The following is a 22,764-nucleotide window of genomic DNA, read 5'->3' on the forward strand; positions in this document are numbered from 1 at the left end:
CTTAACCAAACTTCCCTAGAACGGAGGGAGCTAACAAGAAAGAACTTTGGAAATCTACCCTCCTCTTTCCCTGTCACTGCCAGGAATGTCACCATGAGAGCAGTTTCAGTTAATGAGCAAACTCCTCAGACAAGGCAGGAAGGCAGCTCTTGGGCCTCACTGTCAAGCACAGGAAGCGACTGGATTCCACTTGCCCGGTGTAGGGATGACAGCAGGTATTGAGTGGGACTGCAGGCCTGACATCCTTAGCTCCTCCACACCCAGGACAGCCCGGCTGTCAGCACAGGGCAGCAGAAAGGACAGGGGACAAGCTCCAGGTGTGGGCGAGTCCCAGAGCAGCCCGGGGAGAGTGTCACTGTGTGGGTGCTGGCGTGGGGGCAGGAGCACACCACATGCAGTTGCACGGGGGACTGAATCTGAGGCTTTGGGGGAAGCATCCAAGCCCCAGGGTGTGTGTGAGGGGGTCCCCCACATGAGCAATTCCTCAGGCCCAGCAATGGCTGATTCCCTCTGCTCGAGGAGAAATCTCATGTGAGGAAGGTGGAGTCAGGTGAGTCACAGGCCAGGCCCCTGTGCCGTGGGGAGGTGGGGACGATGGCTCCGAGCCAGAAATGTGTCAGAGGCCAGATGAGCATCTTGAGGGACGCGAAGTTTATGTAATTATGTGGGGCAGCACACTGCTCGGGTGTGTGAGAGCCATGCTAGGAAGGAGAATCGTCTGCTGCATGTCCTCTGCCTCCCTGGGCTATACTGACCTAACAGCCCAGCATCCCCACAGCTGGCCCGGCCAGCTGCCCACAGTCACAGAGTCCGAGTGTACCCAGATCATGTCTTTGTAGGACCAATGGGCTAGGACTGGGTTCAGGATCAGCAGTAACTCCTGGGCTTCTGCCCACTTAGTAAAGTGGTTTAATCCACAGCACCCCCAGATCCACCCTGGAGAAGGAAGACATTCGGTTTTTTTCTTAACACTTGAGAAATTGGCTCCATGTCACATTACCTCCACTGGCTAGCCTCCTTCTCTGAGGCTGAACTTAATTTACTTTAGTTCTTTCCTTCGCGTGCATGCGTGTTGGTTCTCTCCTTCCAGGTCGTGGGTCCCAAGGATCAAGCTCAGGTGTGTCAGACTCCGTAGCAGGTGCGGCGTCATCTCACTGGCTCTAGTTTTGCATTTAAATGATTAAATCAACAGAAGATTGTTTAGAGCATCTTGGAGAATTTTTAGGTTGGAACAGCATAGCTAAGTCACCATTAAGACCACCAGGTTTGGGTGGTCCAGGTGACATCTCTGTCTTCGGTCACCACAGGCTGCCAGCTGACCATCTCTTTCTGCCTCCCTACGAACCAGTGTGTAGTGGCAACAGGGCATCCATGAGACTCCATGAGATGTTGCTCACAGTGCCCAGGCCATGGTGCTGGTTACACAAGGCCTGAACCTGCCTTCCCACCCACTGGGAGCGTGAGACCGTGTATACCCTGGCCCCCACACACACCTGCTGTGTGACCATACGCTGGTTTGGCAGCCTCTCTGTTCGAGCATGTCTAAAAGGTGTGCCGGGATTCCCAGAGGCAAGATGATGAGTGGTGTGTTCGAAAACACAACCACAAGAGGCTGATCCCAGGACAAGTCACAGTGAGAACAGGGAACGGGCCACCTGGCCACTAAGGTTGGGGGGGGGGTGCGGTGAGTCAGAAACAAACAAGCCACCTGCCAGCTAGATTGTTCACCTCTCCAAGAGAGTGAAGGGTTGGGAGTGAGAGGGCTGCAGGACCCGGGTTGAGTAATTCCCTGCCTGCTTCTGGAGCCCAGATCCTGGCTTCTTGCCAGCCAGGTCCTAGGTGATGCTATTGTGCTAGATTAATAAATGGCATTACTCGTTTCAGCCAGCACTGGGGCTGGGGGCCAGAACCCTCAGATGGCTCATACCTTCTTGGGTTGTAGGGAGTACATACATTAGCATCGCTTCCCCAGATACTCGTTCGAGCTACAGCCAGTCCACAGCAGTAGTCCAATCACGGTGTTTCTAACCATTCACCCACAACACGTCCCACCACAGCCCAGAACTGAGAAACTAGAGAACAGAAGAGGAGCAGGATCCAAGATGAGGATCCTTAGGGCCCGGGGGGTGGGGGGTGGGGGGTGGGAGCTGTACCTTCAGCACCCCCAGACCCAGAGCTGTCTCTGTGTAGTCCCCAGGGCCCACGGGAGAGGACGCTGAGGTCAGGCTGCCCACATAGCTGGGTGGAAGGCAAGCAAGTTAGTTCTCCAGTCTTTGATGTTGTTTTCATGTGTCCTTTGCTACATTTATTTCTCTCGCTGTTGTACAACACCATGGCTTTCGGCCAAGAGCAGACATCTCCCAGAATCTCCCACTAGTATTGTGGGTTGTTGTTTTTTTTTTTTTTAAGTTCTGGGTCCCGTGAAACATGGATATAGATAGATTCACTGAAGTATCATTAACCAGCACTTCCCTTCAGGTTCATCAGTTCCAGAAAGTTCCTATCAGTCCTTTAAAAAAAAAAAAAAAGCTGACGGGGGAGGTGGCTCAGCAGTTAAGAGCACTGGCTGCTCTTGCGGAGGACCCAGGTTCAGTTCCCGGCACCCATGTGGAAGCTCACAGCCACCTGAAACTCAGGTCCCAGAGGATCCCATGCTCTCTTCTGACTTCCATGGGCACCAGACACACACACAGTGCACTTACAGACACACAAGCAAAGCACTCATACACATAACATGATAAATCTTAAACATAAAAAGACCTTGTGTTTTCTCCCTTATCTCCTTAACAGATATTGTTAAAAATATGTTCTCCTCTTAACTCACATTGTGTCTTCCATGTTTTCCTTTTGTTGGTATCTGACGCTTTCACGGCACGTTCCTTCTGACCGCTTCTCTGCTTTGCTGATTCTCTTCTTCTCAGCGTATTGTTTAAATTTAATTTATTTATTTTTATTTTGTGTATGTGAGTGTTTGCCTACTGGTGCGTCTGTGTACCATGTGTGTGCAGTACCCACAGAGGCCAGAAGGAGGTGTCAGAAGTCCCTCAGACTAGCATTTCAGATGGTTGTGAGCTGCCGCATAGGTTCTGGAAATACAGTCAGGGTCCTCTGGGGGAGAAGTCGGTGCCCTTGACTCCTGAGCCTTTTCTCTACCCCTTGAGAGATTTTTAATCAACATGACCGATCATTGAATGTTTTTAACCTGGTTTTAGAGAAGAAATTTCTTCATTCCTTTTCAAATCTATTTCGGCTGTTGTTGTTGTTTTCTGAGACAGATCTCCCAAAGTTGACCATACTAGTGTCAAATTTGAAATCCTCCTGCTCCAGCCTCCAGTGTTCTGAGATCCCAGGTGTACAGTATCATACCTGACATTTCTGCTTTTCTCAGACTCCCGCCCCTACAGTTGTTTTTAAGTGTGCTTTATTACTTTAAGCAGAATGTGCATAGTTATAGCCAACAATTTGAATCCTTTGAAGGTCTCTGTCTGCTTTGTGTTTGCTCCCAGTGTTAGGCCACAGTCCCTTGCTTTCTTATGTGTCTGCTTATGTTTGACTTGTCATTAGTCACTGTTCATAAGAAAGCCTTGAGATTTAGGGGAGCAGCTTTTAGACCATTTTTTAATTTATTCTTTGACAATTACATACATGTATATACTATACCTTGATCTTATCCACCCCACAACTCCACCCTCCGACCTCCCTCAGATGCCCCCCAACATCTCCCCTCCCACCTGCCTGTGGGGGAGCATGCTCATTGACTCTAGCCAAACCTCTTGGAATATTGCCAGTTCAGGACTCCCTTGATCCAACTTGAAGGTCCTGAGATCTATCCAGGAGATGGAAGGACAGATAGCAAGCTCATGTGAGGGCTGTTTTACTTCTGGTTCACCTTTTAACCGAGGGTGTAGCCTTTGGGAGTCCCACGGCAATGTGGGATGGGTATTTATTTATTATTTGCCCCACCTCGTGTCAGCCCTAAGGTTTGATCACTGTCTCTCATTCCACAAGGTTAACAAAGTAAAATTCAGATTTGTCAAGATCAGAAAAGCTCCAAGGATGACAATAGCCTTTCCTCAAATTTACCCACTAGGATTCTTTTCTCCTCAGTTTCTGCCCAGCTATCCCCTTCATTTCTTTTACTATATTATAAAACTCTTATCCAACCGTTTCAGCCATTTTCAGTTTGCTGGACCCAAGTAGGCTAGTGTGGTGTACTAGGAACTCCAAGCCCATTCATTCATTCATTCATTCATTCATTCAACAAGTATTTTCTGAGCATCTACTATGTTCCAGGTACTATACTGTGGCCCCAATAGTACCCCTGACCTATAGAGCAAGCTCTTATGGAGTGTGCACAGTCTTCTCTGTAGAGACAGAAAATAAACAATGTTGCACAATTGATTAGTTAATTGCTGCCATGACACATAGTGAAGGAAGGAAACTCAAGGGTGGTGAGAGTCACTCACTGACTGGGAGTCCTCCCTGCTTTGTGAAAGTCATCTTTAGCGATGGGATTTCAAGCTGAGATCTGAAGAAGAGGGTGCACGGGCAAGCCACCAGAGTTGGGATGTGAGAACACAGGCAGAGTGAAGAGCACATACAAAATTCAGACATGGCAAAGGACTGAAAAAGAGTGTGTCTGTGTGTGTGTGTGTGTCTGTGTGTCTGTGTGTGTGTGTCTGTGTGTGTGTATGTCTGTGTGTCTGTGTGTGTGTATGTGTGTCTCTGTGTGTCTGTGTGTGTGTCTGTGTGGCTGTGTGTCTGTGTGTGTGTCTCTGGGTGTGTGTGTGTGTGTGTCTGTGTGTGTCTGTGTGTGTCTCTGTGTGTGTCTGTGTGTGTGTGTCTGTGTGTGTGTACAGCCCATGCTGGGGAGAAGAGACGGGCCAGACAATCGGCTGGCTTGGGTAGACTACCATGCTCACACACGTTTAAGTTTAAGATTCAATCAGCCTCCCAGATACAAAAAGAGCCATGGAGCATATTGAGGCCACAGTTGCTTATAAAGATGATGGCTCTGCTGGGCATGGTTGTGTCATCTTTAATCCCAGCCCTTGAAAGGCTGAGGCAGGAAGACTATAAGTTTGAGGCTAGCCTGGGCTGCTTAGTGAGATAATTCCTCATAACAAGCTCCATCTACTGATGTGTGGAGGATGGGTCATGGTGGGCGATGTGGGTGTCAGTCAGGTCAGGACTGATGTGTCTCTGTGGCTCAGAGGTGAGTGGGTTCAAGAGATACTTAAGGGATAGGATCAGAAGATATAGAATTACCCCACAAAATCTCACTCACTCACACCCACTCTTCTTCAGTGACTCCTGGGTCCCGTACACACCCTGTTCCTGGCATTGAACATCTCCTTGCCCTGTAGATTGCTGCTGGGCTTTGCCTGTGTCAAGCAGCAGCAAGATATCTGTGAGATCAAGAGGAAAGGGGCTGGGATGCCTATTTACTGTTTCAGGGTCTCACATCTCCCTAAAATCATAACGTCTGTCCAGCAGGGTCTCTGCCCTGTCCTCCACAACCCCTGTACTTACCGGGCCCCTGAGCACTGGCTCCTTCCCTGATTGCTTCAGTCGTACAGGGAGACACGACGGTTGCCATAGCTAGCTTCTGAGAGCGCTTTCTCAACCCCTCTCATGCCTCACTACTGAATCCTATTGTTAACAGTTCTTTGCTGGATGAGATGAGGTGACTTTGATTTTTATCCAGGATCCTGAGCGATCAGTGTCCAGTACTCTGAGGTTTTGTTGTTATTGTTGTTATGATTGTTGTTTCATTGGTTGGTTGGGTTTCTGTTTTGTTTATATATCTGTTTGTTTGCCTTAAAGACTCCCATGACTTGAAATGTAGCTTAGTGGTAGAGCACCTGCCTAGAATCCCCCAGTGAGGGGCTGGGGATGTGGCTCAGTGGTAGAGTGCTGGTCTAGCTTGTTCAGGGTCTTGGGCTTCATCCCTAGTGCTTGGGGGGCAGGGAGGAATAGAGAATTGAGATCAGTAATCTGTCTGGGAATCCTGGCGGGGGGCCAGTCCCCTGGGGCAGCCAAACGGGGTGTTGTCAGCCCACATGAAGGCCCTGCTGCTGGCCACATTCTGTAAACAAACATCCACATGTGTGCGCATAGCAACCTAGTGCCAAAGGACAAACACAACTGTGACAAGTTTATGGAGCTGTAGTATCGGGGAGGACAGAGATAATTAGGCAAATCATAAATGCATGTAGTGATGCCTTTTGTCTGTGCGAACCCTGCCTGTCTGTTGGGAATTCCAGGCTGGAGATGGGTGGGGAAGGTGGTTTGTAATCTTTATTCAGACTCGGCCCCCAGAGTCCTCTCAGATGAAACAACTGGGGGACTGAGGAGAAAGTAATTCTGATTTCTGGGGTGACTTCGTAGGCACAGTCAGTCGTCTTTCCTTCCCTGCTCCCTGTACCTCCCCAGATAGAGTCAGTTTACCCTCAGAAACACCTCCCTAGAAGCTGACAGGTGCCTGGGGGAATTCAATGCATCCTGCCTGCCAGCGCCAAAGAAGGGATCTCAGACACAGAGCTGAGAGCAAGGGGGCGGGGGCGGGGTGGGGCACAAGTCACAACTTTGAGATGGAGGTGGTTTGAGTGGGAATGTGTGGTCAGGGAAGGGCTCTTGGGCAGGTAGTGTTCAATGTGGGGCCACAATAACGAGCTAGCTCCAGCTACTCAAAGGACTTCTCTGGGTTGAAGGGCGAAACTGCAGATGGCTCAGAGAGGGAGTGGGTCGGAGAAGGAAGCCAGAGAGAAAGACAGACACCGTTCCCTGGGCTTCGGACAAGTGTGGCAGCTATGCCTCCCTGTTTGAAAAAGAAAAGTCTGTTGTGTTCTTGTTGTTCTAAGATACTGGTTTGCAGCATCCCCTTTGACCTGCATAATGTGTCCCTGCTTGTTCTGTGAGTGACAGTCACTTCCCTCCCAGGGCAGAGCAAGAAGCCTAGGTTTAATACCTTGACTACAGCCGGGAGACACTGACAGTCACTGAGCCAAAGAGTGGTGGCATCCAGGTATCTGTTTCTTTCGCTAGTATTCACAGGGTGTCAGTCTTGAGACCTGCGGATACAGCTGGAAGCCACATTTGATCGAATCTCTGTCTTCACGCATCTTAGGCTCTGTGGTCAGACAGGCTGGTGTCTGAGGCTTTAACCAGTTCTTGCTCTCTCCCTGAGCATGTCAACAGCCTCTTTGGACAGATGGGAAGATAAAGAGACAAGAATGTTGCACTGAATCTTTTGTTTAAATGTAACAATCAAGACATCAGAAAGCCCACGCCCAAATTCACCTCAAACGGAGGTCTTTCTAGGGACCACAGGCAGTATGAGTTGTCCCAGAGCTTCACTCTCAGCCACAGGCCCAATAGCTGGCTTACAAATGCTCACTGAAGCCCAGAATGCTGACGCACACCTGTAATCCCAGCTACTTAAGAGGTGGAGGCAGAGGGAGCCATGAGTTAGAAGCCAACTACACAGTAAGACTGTCTCAAAATAACAACTAAGGAAATAATAAGGTTCCTGAAATCCTAGCTTGAGTGGCTGAAGCAGAAATGAACACATGGAAGCTAGGCTGTAGAGGGGCACGCCTTTAATGCTAGTACTCGGGAGGCAGAGGCAGGGGGATCTCTGAGTTCGAGATCAGCCTGGTCTGCAGAATGAGTTTCAGGACAACCAGGGCTACACAGAGAAACCCTGTGTTGAAAAAGCAAAGAAAGGAAGGAAGCAAGGAGGGAAGAGAAAAAGAAAAAGAAATGAAAAAAGAAAAGAAGGAAGAGAGGAATGGACACATGGTATTGATACTCCCAGTAAAACCTCTCTCACCGAGCTGTGCTGAGGACTCAGACAAAGGACCTGGCCCAAGAAGAAATATAATACACAGTAAGGTGTGTCTTCAGGTACCATGTTGTCCGGAGTTCCCTCTCATTCCTTCTTTTTTCCAGCCTTCCTATTGGCTTCGGTCTCCATCTGGTTCAGAGTTACAATAACTCAGGGTCTCAAAACAGACACTTTGGAGTAATTAACTTCTGAACAATTCCACCTGAAGTCCTGGGGTTGTGTGTGGTGACTCAAAGAAAGAAAGACTTCCTGGAACTGAGTTCTACTGGACCTTAGATTCATCACTGAACGAGTGGGCCCCTGTATCTGGGAGAAAGGAAGATGCTGATTGGCCAACCCTAAGTTATCCCCATCCCTTCCCTTTGTTTGGATAGGTCAGCTCCTCTCCAATTACCCAGAATGGGTGAGAGTTGAAGATCTAGAAACAGATTGCTGAGGCAGGAGAACAAATGGTGACCCCTGCGCCTGCCCACGTTCCTGGAGGAAAACAGGAGCCAGTAGAGAGTGAGCTGACTCGGTGTGACTCCCTTAACATTGACACAAAAGAGAAAGTAAGTCAATCCACTACCCCGGTGCATTGCTGGAACCAGCTATTGTGTTATGGTCCTAGACAACTTCCTGTCTTCCTGAGCCCTGCCTCAGTCTCTTCCCATGGGTAATACAACCCAGCACGAGGCTTCAGTTATGAGTGGGATGCAGGGGAGACACATGACAGTGATTAGTAGCTCTAAGAGGACACCGGGCGATGGGGGCAATTCAGGGTAAGGACATGGGCTGTGATAAGCATTAGAAAGACCTTGTCCTCTTCCCAGGAAACAGGTTGTATCTTGGTCCCTTACAACCAGCATTTAAGAATACTCCCCGATAGCAAAGAAGGTAGTATCCTGGTTAGTTTTTATTGTCAACTGGATTTAACCTAGAGTCATCTGGTGAGAGGCAACCTCAAGTGAAGAATTTCCTCCTCTACATTGACCTGTGAGAATATTTATCAGACACTATCTTGAATGCTAATTGATGGAGGAGGGCCCCGCCCTCTGTGGGTGGTGCCACTCCTTGGCAAGTGGTCCTGGCTTTTATAAGAAGGGAGCTGGGAGCAAGCCAGAGAGACCACAGTGAGTGCTGTCCCTCTCTGGTTTCTGTATCAGTTCCTGCTCTGACTTCCTTCAGTGACAGACTGTGACCTGGAAGTAGAAACCAAATAAACCCTCTCTCCCTCTGAGTTGCTTTTGGTTAGAGTGTTTTATCACAGCAACAGAAAACCAAACTAGAAGGAAAAGAAATCCCTTTCTTGAGCACCAATGGCACACATACACGTTCTCAAACCTCTTATTGCCTTTTTAAATCATTCTCACAAAATCAGCTACACAACAGTAGGCTTCATTACAACGATCAAAACTCTTCCTTCAAGCTGTCGGCCATGTTGGAAGTTGATCTTACCATTAGCTGAAACAGATACTGTATCCAGGAGAATGGAAAGTGTTGATTGGCCAACACTGAGTCATGTTCTTGCCCTTCCTACATTAGGGGTGGGGGCCAACCCCACCCAAACTGCATAAGATGAACATTGGGAGGTAAGAAATCCCCAAAGTATCACCAGAGTATACTCCAGTTGTCAGACTACAAATATCAAAGCCTCACTTTGGCTTGGAAGTATAAGAAGTGAGTTTGGGGAGGCAGAGAGGAGAGGAACAAGGAGGTGAGAGCAAGCCATGGAACTCATCTATTCTGGGACAAGAGTCTCTGGCTCAGGAGGGAGGCAACACTGAGTTCCAGCCCAGCAGAGTGTGCAGCCCCACCAGGGATCTAGAGACCGGCTTCCTCTTGGTGTCTTCATGCCACAAGATGTAAAATAATCCCCTAGGCTCAGAAAAACACATTTTATGGCTGTCTGACTCATTTCCCACAAAGCTAGGTTCACCCCCCCAAAAAAACGTTTACAGCTTTTGTTTTGAAAAATAAAAAAAGTATGTTGAAGATTTTAGGATGACTTTTAGACATAAATGGTTCCCTTCACCCTCGTCCCAGGCCCCCCTCACCTAATTTCTCAAATGCTGGCTGCCAGCGGCTGTGGAGGATCCAGTCCAAGTGGGTGTGGGATGACTTGGGGAGCACTGGGCCTCATAGCCCCAGGGCAGGGCAAGTTGATGCCTGCTGGGCATTGAGACAGGCCAGAGCTCCAGGGTGGGGGTGGGGGTGTCCCTGAGCCTGCCGGTTTGGGGTCTTAGGCAGTGATGTCACTAGCTTCTAGCTTGGCACTCTCCTTGGGGGACATGAGGGACAAAGGCCACATCAAACCGGTTGCTTTTTTGGGCAACCCCTAAGCTACAAAGAGTACCACAGGGCAGTCTCATTCATTGAGCAGGGACATGCCCCCAGCCCTCGGTGCTAGACAGCAGCAAAGGCTCACCATCCTTAAGCTCGCCAAAGTGAACTTGGGTGTTCTTAGATCTCAATCCCCTGCACTGTGTTCATGTGCCCCCTGGTTCCCGGAGACTCATCCATTGCCTTCATTTTCTCAGCTATCATAGGTCATGGGTACCAGCATCCCCAGTTCTCATCAGGAAGCAGTACCCCAGGGCACATGTCCCACAGACTGCTGAAAGAGATCTTGCTCAGGTAAGGGGACCACTTCACAGCTCCTGCTGAGGGGCAGAGCCCAGGTGGGAAGCCAAGGATGCAGCAAGCAAGCTCATCATCCCTGCGCATCAGTTTGGTGTTAGGGTTTAGGAGCCTGTGAGTTGCCCACTCCCCACAAAGCCCCCCTAACCTTCAGCTTGCCACATTCAAGACCCTCCACATAGTGTCCGGTTGGCTACATCTCTGTTCCTAAGGGTTTCCCAGGATGAGGGGGTGCAGGAGCCCCCCAGAAGTGCCCATCCTCTAACCAACTGGGGGCCAGCTAAGCAGACATCTTGGTCAAGCCTCAGCCCGTAGACTTGTGCTCTTGTGGCATAAGATGAGCCTCTGGGAACCAACTCGAGACCTACTGTTTGGGAGTTCGCCGGAGCAACGAGCCCCTTCTGAGGCCTCTAAGCTGCTGAGCTCTGCAGGATTGAGGTCATGATCCCTGCCATGTTCCAGAGGCTTCACAAGAAGATGAAGGGACCCAGGAGGAGATTGTGGGTCCATGGGAACTGTCAGGTATGCTCAGGTCTCTCTCCACCCCCCTTGACTCCTGCCTGGGCTCATCTCTAGAGATGCCCCTGGTCTGGCTGTGCAGAACACTGGATTGTCACTTGGAAGCAGGAAGCAGTTGTCCAAGGCTGCCTGAGCAGTGGGGAGTCTCAGAGTTAAGGGCTGGATCTAGGACAGACATGGCTTCAGCAGGAGGGGATGTGGACTGGGGGGTCTTCCAGCTGGGCTAACCCACAGGCATCAGGGGACAGGCAAGAGGCGACCAGGACTTCCCTAACCACCAGAAAGTGATTCAGCTAAATTGAGGAAGACTTCCGTTTCAGCAGAATGCATTTTCCACTATGGTAAGAGCTTTCTCACCCACGGGCTCTAGAAGATCAGAGTCCTCCAAAGAGGGTTTGGAGAGTTTCGGTTTGAATAGTCAATGCTGATTCTTAATCATTATTTTGAAGAGGCAGCTCTTGGTTTTCCAGCAGGTGGCTGGGTCTCAGGGCCGTCAAGCCAGGTGTGTATGTGAATACATGGGTGCATACCGTGTGAGCATTTGTCACCTTGGAGGCCAGGAAGGAAGGCAGCCATGATCATTCCTTTGGTCAGTGGTAAGCTCTGTCCAGGTCTGCAGAATGACCTATATATGCCACCCTCACAACCCTGCCATGAGAGCTAATAGCTACACTGAAGTTTCACTGTGTGCCAGGCAGCAGGCTGGGCACATGTGCCCAGCCTTGGGAACCTACCTATCAGCTAAGGCTCTAAGAGAGGAAAATACCAGTCAACATTCAGCCAGACACACACCCAGGTAGCCTAACAGCATCGCAGCCACCCTACCTTCTGGTTCTCCTGTTCCTGGCATCCCTGACGCCACCCAGGGCTGACAACATTGAAGCCAGATGTGGTGGCCCACGCCTGTATAATCCCAGCAGCTAGGGAGGTGGAGACAGCATTGCAGTTCAGCTGAATAAGATCCTGTCTCAAAATAAAACAGTAACAAAGAGGGCTGAAGATAGGGCTCAGTAGAGTGGCTTGCCTAGTATGCTTGAGATCCTGAGTTCAACCCCCACCACTTTAAAAAAACAAATAACAACAACAACTGAGCTTTCCCTGGTTTAGGGGATGTACAGAGGTATAAAGTTGGGCCATCTTTAGTGTAGTGCTGGGCCCCAGGCAGACTGGGTAGCTGGCAGGGTCTTCCAAGAGAGTAGAGGCAGGGCCTCTACTTCTAGCCTAACAAGTATGGTGAGGACAAACCCTGATGCAGACACCTGATGGAGCAGAAGGCTGGCTGCTTCCAGCCCCTCCCTTTCCTGGACCAGCCCAGGTGGGACCCTGGAGGCTGAGTAGCAGGTTCTGGCCTGGGTAGTGGGAGCAAGGTGTGGGAAGCTCTGGCCTCAGGCAGAGGTTCCCTGGGTGGGAAGGTGCTCCTCCCCCACCCTCATTTACTGCCACCAGGCAAGATCGCCAGCTGTCAGCAGGTCCCCGGGTTCTTAGGCAGGCCTTTCTCCAAGGCATCCTCCTCCCAGGAGGTGGAGAGGAGGTGACCAGGTGCAGGACCCTCTTCCTGGCCCATTCATTACTGGTTTGCCTTGGATTCTGCTGGGACCGGCACCTCCATTCCACCTACCTCCAAAGAACATTTTGGCCTCTGGGCATTTCAGAGGACAGCTCACGCCTGGCCAGTGGGGTTCTGCTGGCAGAGGCCGCAGTGAGGACTCTGCTTAGAACTTAAGACACATGTCTTGGTTGGATGCTCTCCCCTAAGGCCCAACTTGGTGGCCAGACTCCAGGGAAGAGCAGAAGGGGTTTTTGAAGCCCAGGAAGGAGGCCAAGCCAGCAAGCAGCCCCCCCTGGGTGCTTGCTGGCAGCTCCAGAGCAAAGGGCAGGTTGGCTCCGGCCAGAGGAAGCAGGGCAGGGGCCAGTGTGAAGATGGAGGTTGGGCTCAATGGCTAATCAAGCGGGAGGCCTGAGTCCATCAGAGAGGCAGAAAAACGGGATCAACAAAGATGAGAGGAATGTGTCAGAAGAGGGATATGGCTCCAAGTGGTCTTGGCAAAAGGCCAGGTGCGGGGGGGAGGACGGTTCATGGAGAGGATAGGGCAGACACAGTAGGGATTCAGAGAAGTCTCCAAAAATCCCAAGCTGGGCCAGAGTCTCAGGAGTCTGGCAGCAGCCAGGCTGGGCCTATGGAGTGATACATTCCTCATTCCTAAGAGGGCCAAGGGCTGCCTTTGACCTTCCCTGTTTATTACCCTTGACCTCTGCCTACATGGAAACCACCACCTTCCCCATCCTCAAGTCTCACAGGAAAGTTGTTGCTACATTGTAAGTGTCTGTGCTCCCTGTCTGAAGTCTTGTGTGTCTGGGACCCCCTACTGCCCAGGGCACCCGTTAGAACAAAGATTCTCTCGAGGCCAGCCCTGTTCGGAAGCCAGAATTGCTATGAGACTGATTCTCTGCTCTCACACAGGCCCCAGAGAACCTCCTAGCCCATGCTGGAAGAGAAGGCCATTCCATCTGGGAATCACATGGCACTGGGTGGAGAGAGAACCGACTGGGCCTGACGCCTTGCAGAACCAGCATCCAGCCTGTGTCCAAAGTGCTCCTGGAACCACAGAATGTTTCATGCCTCCAACCCTGCCCCCTCTGTCTGTCTGTCTGTTTGTCCATCTGTCCATCTGTCTCTCTCTCTCTCTCTCTCTCTCTCTCTCTCTCTCTCTCTGTGTGTGTGTGTGTGTGTGTGTTACATACATGTATAACATTCAACACTCACACTCATGCTCTGGCCCATGACTTTATCCATGTGCTCAGCATCCTCCCATCCAGAAATCTCCAAGGCTCCCAACTGCACAGGCGACCAGCCTGAGTTCTCTGCCGGTCACTCCCAGGCTCCACCCAGCCCTTCCCCAGCCCCTTCACACAGCCCAGCTCAGCCAGGCAGGTCTCCCCTAGGGCACTATTTTCGAGCACACTTTCTCTGCAGATGTTCAGTCATTTGCACCTGGGGCTGCTCTGCATTTGTGCATCAGCCTCAGTAGGGGTGTCTGAATTGGGTGAGAGGGTGTGTCGGAGAAGAATCCTGACTTGCATTGGTTTGAGCAGATAACGAATAAAAAGTGTTCTCGCCGTGGAAAAATCCAGACGGGTGTTGGCCCAGGCACAGCTCTAGGTCAAAATTTTAAGAACCCCCACTCATCTCTCTTGGCTGCCTTCACCTTCCTTAACCTCTGGACTAGCACCCATCAAGAACCCCTCTAGGAGCCGGGTGGTGGTGGCACATGCCTTTGATCCCAGCACTTGGGAGGCAGAGGCAGGTGGATTTCTGAGTTCGAGGCCAGCCTGGTCTACAGAGTGAGTTCTAGGACAGCCAGGGCTACACACAGAGAAACCCTGTCTCCAAAAAAAAAAAAAAAAAAAAAAAAAAAGAAAAGGAAAAAAAAGAAAAAAGCCTCTAGGGTCTCCTTCTGATTTGCCACCCAAGAAAAATAAAAATAAAGCCTCAGCATGGCCAACAGATGTCTCAAGGTAACACCCATTGGTCAGAGCCAGGACACATCATCTGTTGTCCAGGGTTTGGGCAAACCACGTGGGCTGAAATGGGGGAGTGGAGGAGGAAGCTGGCTTTCCAAAGCCAAGGCTGCCCCTGAAGAAGGAATTAACACTTGGTAGCCAGAACCTTGGGGGTCCATACTGGTAACCCCCGTGCAGGATGCCTGTCCTTGGTTTTATTCCCAATCAGAGTTGGAGTCTAGAATCCTGGCACCCCATTTCTTATGGCACAGATGGTAAACTGAGGACCCAGAGAGCCAGATTTCCAGTTGGAGTTTACACAGCCAGTTTAGCCAGAGCTAGAAGTGGCCTAGAATGCGGTTGTCCACCCAAGGTGGGGATAATGCAATCATGGCTGTGTCACAGCTCTGCCTGGCCAGCCCCATCGTCTGACTTGCAAATCCCACATGTGAGCGTGTCTGCAGGACCTGCCGTAAGGAATCACAGGGGTCAGTCAGGGCTTCCCTAACTGGAAAACCCAAGTTCAGAGGTACCACAGACTATGACTGGGGTTAGAGTTGGAACATGGGGTAGGCCGACCTGGGGTACAAGGGAGGAGGACCCCCAGTGTTCATACCATAGGGGCACCTGCTTCTGCTAGACAGTGGGGGGGGGGGAGCCTGAGCCATGAGAGAGCACAAGGGAGGTCAAGGGGCAGAAAGGCCAGAGGGTGTCAGCAGGCTCCAGCAGGCTGTGGACACTTGGCCAGAAAGGCCTGTTTACTGAGAGGCCTGGGAGGTCAAGGCCCAGGCCTGGAGTTAATCATTAATGGCTCACCCTGCTCGTGGCTGCCTAGTGTGGTCTGGACCAGGCCCCAGTACACAGGTACTGCCCCACTGCCACGCTGTGTGTATGGGGGTGGGGGCGGGCAGGGGCAGTACTGGTGTGCTTTGGAGACACTGACTTTCTGAAACACCCTAAGCTTCTGAGAGGCCTGTAGCAAGGTTCTGGGACACAGAAGCAAATGTCATTTGTTCTCCACCGATCATTCTCTGGAGCTTCACCCCCTTAGACCTTGGTCAGGAGAGGGTTATACCAAGACCAGGGGTCAGAGGGAAGCCTGTGGAGTATCAGTACCCTAGGCCTACCTCACCAGGGTCTGGGCTGGCCATGAGGTTCTTGCTTGTGCAGAGCCTATCAGGGAGAAGGACCTGCTCTCTCCAGGGAGCAGGGGCTGGCAGAGGAGCAACAGGCATCAGCAGCTGGGTCAGGACAAAACCTTGCTCTTGTGCCTGGCCCGGAAAGAAACAGCCAAGAGGAAGTGACAAAGAGTTGGATTCTGTCCCTGTCCCAGGCTCCCAGCTCGAGTGAACATAGCCTCCTTCTAATCTGACCTGGGGCCACACCAGAAGGAGCAGGATGGTACAGGGATGCTCAGCCTTAGCACAGTGGGTGGTTGCTTTCTGGGAGCCCATGTCCACCCAGCATCCCTCACTGGACAGCAGTGGTACCTGGAGGGAGTCTGGTTATGACTCTAATGCTGACTAAGCAGGTGGGCCACAACCTGGAACTCTGCATTTCCCATAAATTCCCTCATGGGGTGAGGCAGAACTTCCAAATGATCCACACTCCCCAGTATGGTAGAGTTCTTTGAGAACCTTTAATTCCCCTCTGGATGCATGTAAGATCACCCTCCTCAGAGTTTTGTGTTTGTTAACTAAAGCTTCCGGGAATGGGACCAGTGACGGGTATAGCTGCCTAGTGGGTAAGGGGTCTGGGGGTGTGCATAACTCCTCTTTGCTTCTATGAAGCTACCCCTGCCTTCACGGTATTAAGGGCAGGTACTATGTTTGCAACCCTGTGCAGCCAGAGAACCGTAAGAAAAGGACGTGTCCCGTGGTCCTTGTTTGGGGACAAGGGCCTCTTCTGGCTGCCTGTGATGACCCAGTCCAGGTTCAGAATGTGTACAAGGCTTGTTGGCTTGGGCCCCAAAGAGCACTGCCCAGTCCAGACCCTCAGGGTCCACTTAGGACATAATTGTTCCGTTTTCATGCACCACTTCTGCCTGACCAGGAAATCCTGAAGCGAGGCTGCCCAGCCCTGAGTCAACACTTGTCAGGAAGAAGGAGGGGGACAGACACGCAGCCTATAGGACGGACCCAGTCCAGCCACACCAGACCCAAAGGTGCTGCGAGGCCAGTAAGACCTCCTTACATCCAGACATCCATATGCGTGTGCACAGACCCTTGCCGGACATGCTGGGTACATGCAGAGTCCCTTATACACACGCACACAAGCACACTGGTGTGTGAGCATGTCTGTATGCTTGTGTAGCAACACCCAGGGACTCATACTGCACAGGCACATGCATACAACATAAAGAGGCACATGCATACAGAAACAGGCACAAGCATACAGAAAAGCATTCATGCATACATGATGGCTTCTTCCAGCAGCCATCATAAAACCCCGCCTGGCACGGGCCATGCTCACCCGCACAGAAGCTCTCACACAGCTCAGCTTGCTCGCCCCAGGGACCGTCACAACATTCACTGGCCTTCTATGCAGATACCAACCACCCGGTACTCAAGAACCTAGTTCTCTGCCCACTAAGGGAGTCTGTCTCTTAAAGCTCGTCATCTTGCTCTCTGCCTTTGTGGTCAAGAGCTATCTGGAATGCCCAGGTGCCACGAAAAAAGTGGGGCCCACAGAGAGAGGTGCAGCATCTGACATGCCTCGGAGAGGGGGCTGCAGGGGATGCTGGCTTTGCTGTGGGAGGGGCCCTTATTTCAAGGTTTGTTCTAGGACCAGACACAGTTGCTTGTACCCTGTTAGTCTTCTGGCCAGTGTGATGGTGTATGGGAATTTTGCTTGGCACACAGTAGGCCTCTGATTACAGAGTGGTATGATAAACGAGCAAAGTCCTAGCAGAAGCGGGCTCTGTCCCTTGGGCTAGCTTCAGGGCCCCAGGAGGTCTGTTCTCCCCTGCTGCCTTCCTTGTCTTCTGGCATATGTCCACCCTGTGAGAGCAGGACCCAGGTGAGCCAGTCTGCCCGGAGCTCCTGTGTCTGGGGGTGGCAGGCAGGCAGCCCCAGGACGTGCCCACACACAGCTCCCCCGCGGCCTCACGCCAAGCCCACGCCAGAAGCAGGCCAAGAGTCGCAGTCTCAGGGCCTGCCCACCACCCACGTCCTGCCCAACCTAACACGCCTGCTCCTCTGTCTGAGGGGAAAACCTGGCAGGATCCAGACTCTTGGCCACATACCAGCCACTGGGAAGGACAGGCCTCTCACCCTGCCAGTCCTCCGGAGGCTGCCACTCACAGGTAGTCTTGGGACCTTTGCAAAGGTCAATCAGATCACATTCCAGGCCCAGCCCACAGAGGCTCTCCAGAGCCTTAGCTGGGTGCTAAGCTCTTCACATCCTGTAGGCCTGGCTACCCAGGCCCTTGCTGAAGGATTCTGGGCAAGAATTCTGCCACTGGTATCTCCAGACTTCTTCCAGCTTGCTAAGTTGTCCAGGCTAATAGGACTTAAAATTTGTCTCAGGCCTCAGGTGGCTGGAAATAACAGACTTTCAACAGCAGGCTCAGCTTGTCTTCAGGCTTTGGTTTATATGTCACCACATGGAAAAAGCCCTCCCCAAATGTCTCATGGGCACCACCAGGTCACATTGAGTTACCCATCCCTCTTGATTTCTGAAATGGCTGGGTTGTCAGCCTCATGCACATGGCTGGCTGTTCACCTCTCTTCCACACAGGGTTGTCAGTCCCATGAGGTCAAGGGTCACGTCTGTCCCAAGGCTTGATCTGAAAAGGGAATCTCTGACAGAGTGTTGACATCCTGTCAAGGCTTTTGTTTTTACTTTTCTGTTGTCTTGTATTTCAGTGCTGGAGACCTCACTCAAACCCAGGGCCTTGACCATGAGAGGTTAGCACCGTATGTAGCACATAGCCATATCCTCAGCTCTCTATGACATTTGTTGAATAAATGAATGAATGAATAAATGAATGTGTGAAAGACCGGTTGACCAAGAGGGGACAAAGCTTAGCCTAAGTATAAAATAGAAGAGGCGGCCATGCCAGGGTGTGCAGACCTCCATGGAGGTTGATGGAGACCCAACTCTTGACATCCGGGCAGGCTCTGATGAGTGGGTCCTGGCTAAAATGAGGATAGGACCCCTATCCTTCTCTCCTACCAGGGTTATGTGTCTCTCTGGCTGCTCCTTGTCCTACCTAGTGAAAACTTTCTTGTAGTCGCTCTCCTGAACTCATAGAGACCTTGCCTTCTGCCAGCTCCTGCCTCCACACCTATGTCTTGGATATAAGTTTCCCCATCTAAAATGTCTCCTCTGTTTACCTGGCCAGTCCTTCCCTACCAGGGTGCATAGTCAGAGCCCTCCTTCTCTTTGCTCCAAAGCCCCTCCCTACCATACCCAGCCGGAAGCTGCATCTACCTCCTGTCAGCTTGCCCAGGCTGAAGGCAGGGCTGTACTGAGGAGCCCATCGGGAACTGGGGTGGGGGAGGTTAAGGAGGTGGGGTACAGCTTCCATTTACTTCCTGGGCTTCTCTCATGGTCCCTACAGCCTTAGGCAGGTGTCAGAAGGAGGTGGGGAGGCCCCTGCCTACAGATCTGTGAAGTAGATAGGAAGAAAAGAGATCAGTCAGGCCTAAGGAAGCTCAAAGATGCAGACTGTTAACTTCAAACCCAGGAGCTAAGGGCCTCATCGCTGGTTGGTCATTCAATAGTGAGTTGGCTGGTTCATTAGCATGTCAATGTCTTTCACTTGTGGCATGTGTGCTGTGTCTGGGTCCCTCTCTGTGCAGCATCCTCTGGGTCCTTACAGGATAATGGGCAAGCCTGGTCTCCAACAAAGCTGGGGGAAATTTTACTTGGTTCTCATCCTGGACCAGGGATCATCTAGTCAAAGCTTCAGTCAAACTCTGCCACTTTACTTGGAAAACAATAATCAAGGGGCTGACTAGATGGCTTAGTGGTTAAGATCCCTGGTTAGGATGATCCAGGTTTGCTCTCCAGCGTCCACATGGCAGCTCACAAGCATCAGTAAGTCCAGGTCCAGGGCATCTGGTGCCCTCCTCATGCTTCTGGCCGTGCCATACATGCATGCGATGCAGACACGCATGGAGTAGAACAATCACACGCACGAAATAAAATAGAATCGTTTTTAAAGAAAAAAAATCAGAAGGATATTTTTACCGATACATGAAAACGGTAGAAGCTCACACCTCACTGTCTACATTGCACGATACTGCTGGTTGATGGGTGCCAGGGAGCCTGGCATTTCTTAACGACATCCCCAGTCCTCTTTGTATTTCTTATTTTGAGACAGGCACTCCCTAAGTTGCCCAGGCTCTGTAGTCCAGCCAGGGGTTGGACTAGTTGTTGGTGATCTTTGGCCTGATCCTGAGCAGCCAGGCCCAGCTTAGTGTCCTTGGTGGAGACAAACAGCATGTCCTTTGAGAGTATGACAAGGAGTGTATAGGTGGGGTGTTGCTGAGTGGCAGGCAGTGTTCTACCCTTCCTTCACACCAGTACATAAGAAGCACTTAGTCCATGCCAGGCAGAAGTTGGCCTCATACCCAAGGCTTGATTTTAAGAGTTACACATCCAAGGACATGGGGAACATTTAATTAGAAGGACACTGACTAGGGTCAGGGAACCTGACCTGGGACTTTCACTAGTTCCCCCAAAGTAATGATACACAAGCTTAGTTTTGAAATAGGCATAGTGGGGCTAGAGAGATGTCTCCGGAGTGAAGGGCAGTGATCCTCCTGCAGAGGGCCTGCACTTGGTTCCCAGCGCTCCTCACAGGGCAACTCAGAGCCACCTGTAACTCCAGGTCTAAGGGAGTCAAGCTCTTTTCTGACCTCTCTTCTGGCACTGCACACACGCAGTACACATAGTAAGTAGGTACACACACATACAAATGTTTAAAAATAGAAATGAAATATGCATAATAGTTTGCTAGGTGAAATACCAGGCCATTAGTGTGCTTGGTGGTGGGAAATAGCCATTTTAATGAGCAAGAAAACAGAGGCTGAGAGAGCAAGCAGACCTAGGTCTGATGGGGGTAGTAGCATGGCTGCCCTCTCACCTAGGTTTCGTTCTAGGTCGGCTGAAATACCTGCGGAGCACAGATGCCAGAATCTGGTGGGAGAAGGCATAGAGTATTGGATTCAGGGGAGAGACACCCTCACGTCCCCCTTCCTGGGCCTCTGCACCCAGCTGGCAGTGCTATTGGAGTTGGAGGAACTGGCTGCTGGTGGGAGGAACTTAATGGGGGCTGCTGCCAGAACTCGGGCCGCCTGGTCCTGCCCCTGGCCCCGGGCAGTTGATGGAGTCCAGAGTGGAGGCAGGCTGCCACAGGTGAGGTGGGGGAAAACTGGCAACAAAGGCCTATTCTTCAGGGTTTAAAGTGTCTCCGAGCCTGTCCAACTTTCCTTCATTAGATGCTCCAAGATGTTTCCCCTTCCAGGCTGCTTGAGATACGCGGCTGATAAGGGTACGATTTGAAGAGACTTAATTATGGCCCCGAGACCATGATGTAAACATCTGTGGAGTGTTTGCTTTCCCCTCCCTGTTCCGTGTGAATAGGGAACGCAGCCCAGGTGCCAGGGCAGAGGACCCGGTGACCCCAGCCTTTCCTAGGAAAGGAGGAAACCAGGGGCAGTGTGTTTCTGTGGTGCTGGCCAGGGGTCTGGGTCCTGCCATGACAATCTCCTGACCATTTAGTCACAAGAAGCTTATCTGTGATGGCCGTAATCATCTCTCACGAAGGCACCAGACAAGGGCTCCGTAAATGCTGCCTAGCGACATGGAGGGGATAGGGAGTTTCCCAGGCTGGCCTGACCTCCACAGGGGCCTCAGCCGTCTAGGAGGAAGCATCTGTTCCCATAGCTTTTCTGGCCAGCTGGATGACAGGGAAGAGGACAAGGCTTTGGCCAGTCAATAGCCCTACCGTGTTTACCCACAGCTACCACTAAGCCATGTGATGGTCAAGGGCCACCCAGGCCTCTGCGCTGTACCTTCCTGGGGGAGGGGAAATGACCCCAGTGGATCAAGGTTCCAATGAGGAGGCAGGTTGAGAGATGCCCAGTGTTTTCTGGTTTGGTTCATAACCAGTTCTGAGTCCCTTACACCCTAAGTAGCTACCCATATAAAGTCTCCAGTACAAAAAAAATCAGTTTATCCCTATGCTGCCCCAGGCCTGGTACCCAGCATGACACAGCTAAGTTTCATTTGGGAAGAAGCTCGGTTCAGAGTTAGGAATGGGAGGAAATGGTGGCCCCATCCCAGTCCGACACAGATGCATGCTATACCTAGTTTCACACACATACATCATGCATATATACTGCAAGTTTGTCAGGTCAGTCCTTCCACTGCCTCTAGGAGAATGCTCACAGGTGTGTGTGCGCACACACACACACACACACACACACACACACACACACACTAGCCAGTGAAGTGCTGCTTAGGAGTAGTCTGCATCTCCGGGGATGGGGAGGAAAAGTGAGAGAGGAGGTGACCATCTAAGGTCACTTGGGCAGGACACCCTATGACATTAGGCAAGTGTTTTCACTGAAGGCCCCATTGCAGGAGCTTCAGGGACCTCATTAATAAGGACCGTGGCTCAGCTCTCAGTGATGACCCAACAGAGGTGCAGATCCTGCTTCCTTCTGTAGCTGTCCCTTGGTTGGGTCACTTGTCCCAGCATACACACACACACACACACACACACACACACACACACACACACCATGCCTCCACTTCAGACCAGGAAGCCATTTTGATCCGTGATGAGAAGAGGAAGTCCTGTGGCCCCAAAACAGAAACAGGAACCTGGGAGGGGGATATGGATAGGGAACGGGAAGGGGGCACACACCCAGCAGATGCAGCCAGAACACCCCAGCCTCCCCTGGCCCCACATTAGCAGGCAGGAGTTAGCATCTACACCAAATCCCGATGCTATCTATGGTCCTCTGTGCATCTGGACGTGCCATGTGAGGGTAGGGCTAAGGGTCCCTCTAAAGCTGGATGCCTGGCTATTGGGCTGTGTTCAATTACCCAGGCTGATCTGTCCCACGGAGAGATGAATGGACCTCTGCTGTCCACCCACATGTCTGTGTATCATCTGACCGTCAGGCTGCGGGCTCCTTGCTGTTGCCCCGTGGGATCCCACACAGAGTTGTCCTCAGCCCACTGTGTTTATGTCACCACTCAGCCCATCTCCTGAGAAATGCCAACTCCCTCGTCCTGGCCATTCCTTTTGGAATCTT

The 22,764-nt window shown here is 51.4% G+C and overlaps 3 long non-coding RNA genes across 7 annotated transcripts; 1 reads left to right on the forward strand and 2 right to left on the reverse strand.

The window, feature by feature from the left end:
- The first annotated feature begins 122 nt into the window (after positions 1–122).
- On the forward strand, positions 123–13,661 carry Gm35724. Of its 4 annotated transcripts, none has more exons than XR_881957.3 (5): positions 123–215; positions 8,224–8,400; positions 10,369–10,465; positions 10,681–10,990; positions 13,449–13,661. It is a non-coding gene; the product is annotated as a predicted gene, 35724 (long non-coding RNA). The 4 variants fall into 4 exon arrangements; XR_881958.3 differs by having other exon boundaries at positions 10,931–10,990; XR_391253.4 differs by having other exon boundaries at positions 123–550; positions 10,369–10,990.
- Gm51475 lies at positions 922–2,085 on the reverse strand. The gene is made up of 3 exons (XR_003946742.1): positions 1,494–2,085; positions 1,044–1,160; positions 922–936 (listed from the first exon to the last, which is right to left on the reverse strand). It is a non-coding gene; the product is annotated as a predicted gene, 51475 (long non-coding RNA).
- On the reverse strand, positions 5,895–12,748 carry Gm35665. Of its 2 annotated transcripts, none has more exons than XR_391252.4 (3): positions 12,606–12,748; positions 11,813–11,950; positions 5,895–7,203 (listed from the first exon to the last, which is right to left on the reverse strand). It is a non-coding gene; the product is annotated as a predicted gene, 35665 (long non-coding RNA). The 2 variants fall into 2 exon arrangements; XR_881956.3 differs by lacking the exon at positions 12,606–12,748 and having other exon boundaries at positions 5,895–6,820; positions 6,971–7,203; positions 11,813–11,918.
- Positions 13,662–22,764: the final 9,103 nt, after the last annotated feature.

This window comes from Mus musculus, chromosome 7 (assembly GCF_000001635.26).
Source record: "Mus musculus strain C57BL/6J chromosome 7, GRCm38.p6 C57BL/6J".
Classification (NCBI taxonomy): domain Eukaryota; kingdom Metazoa; phylum Chordata; class Mammalia; order Rodentia; family Muridae; genus Mus; species Mus musculus.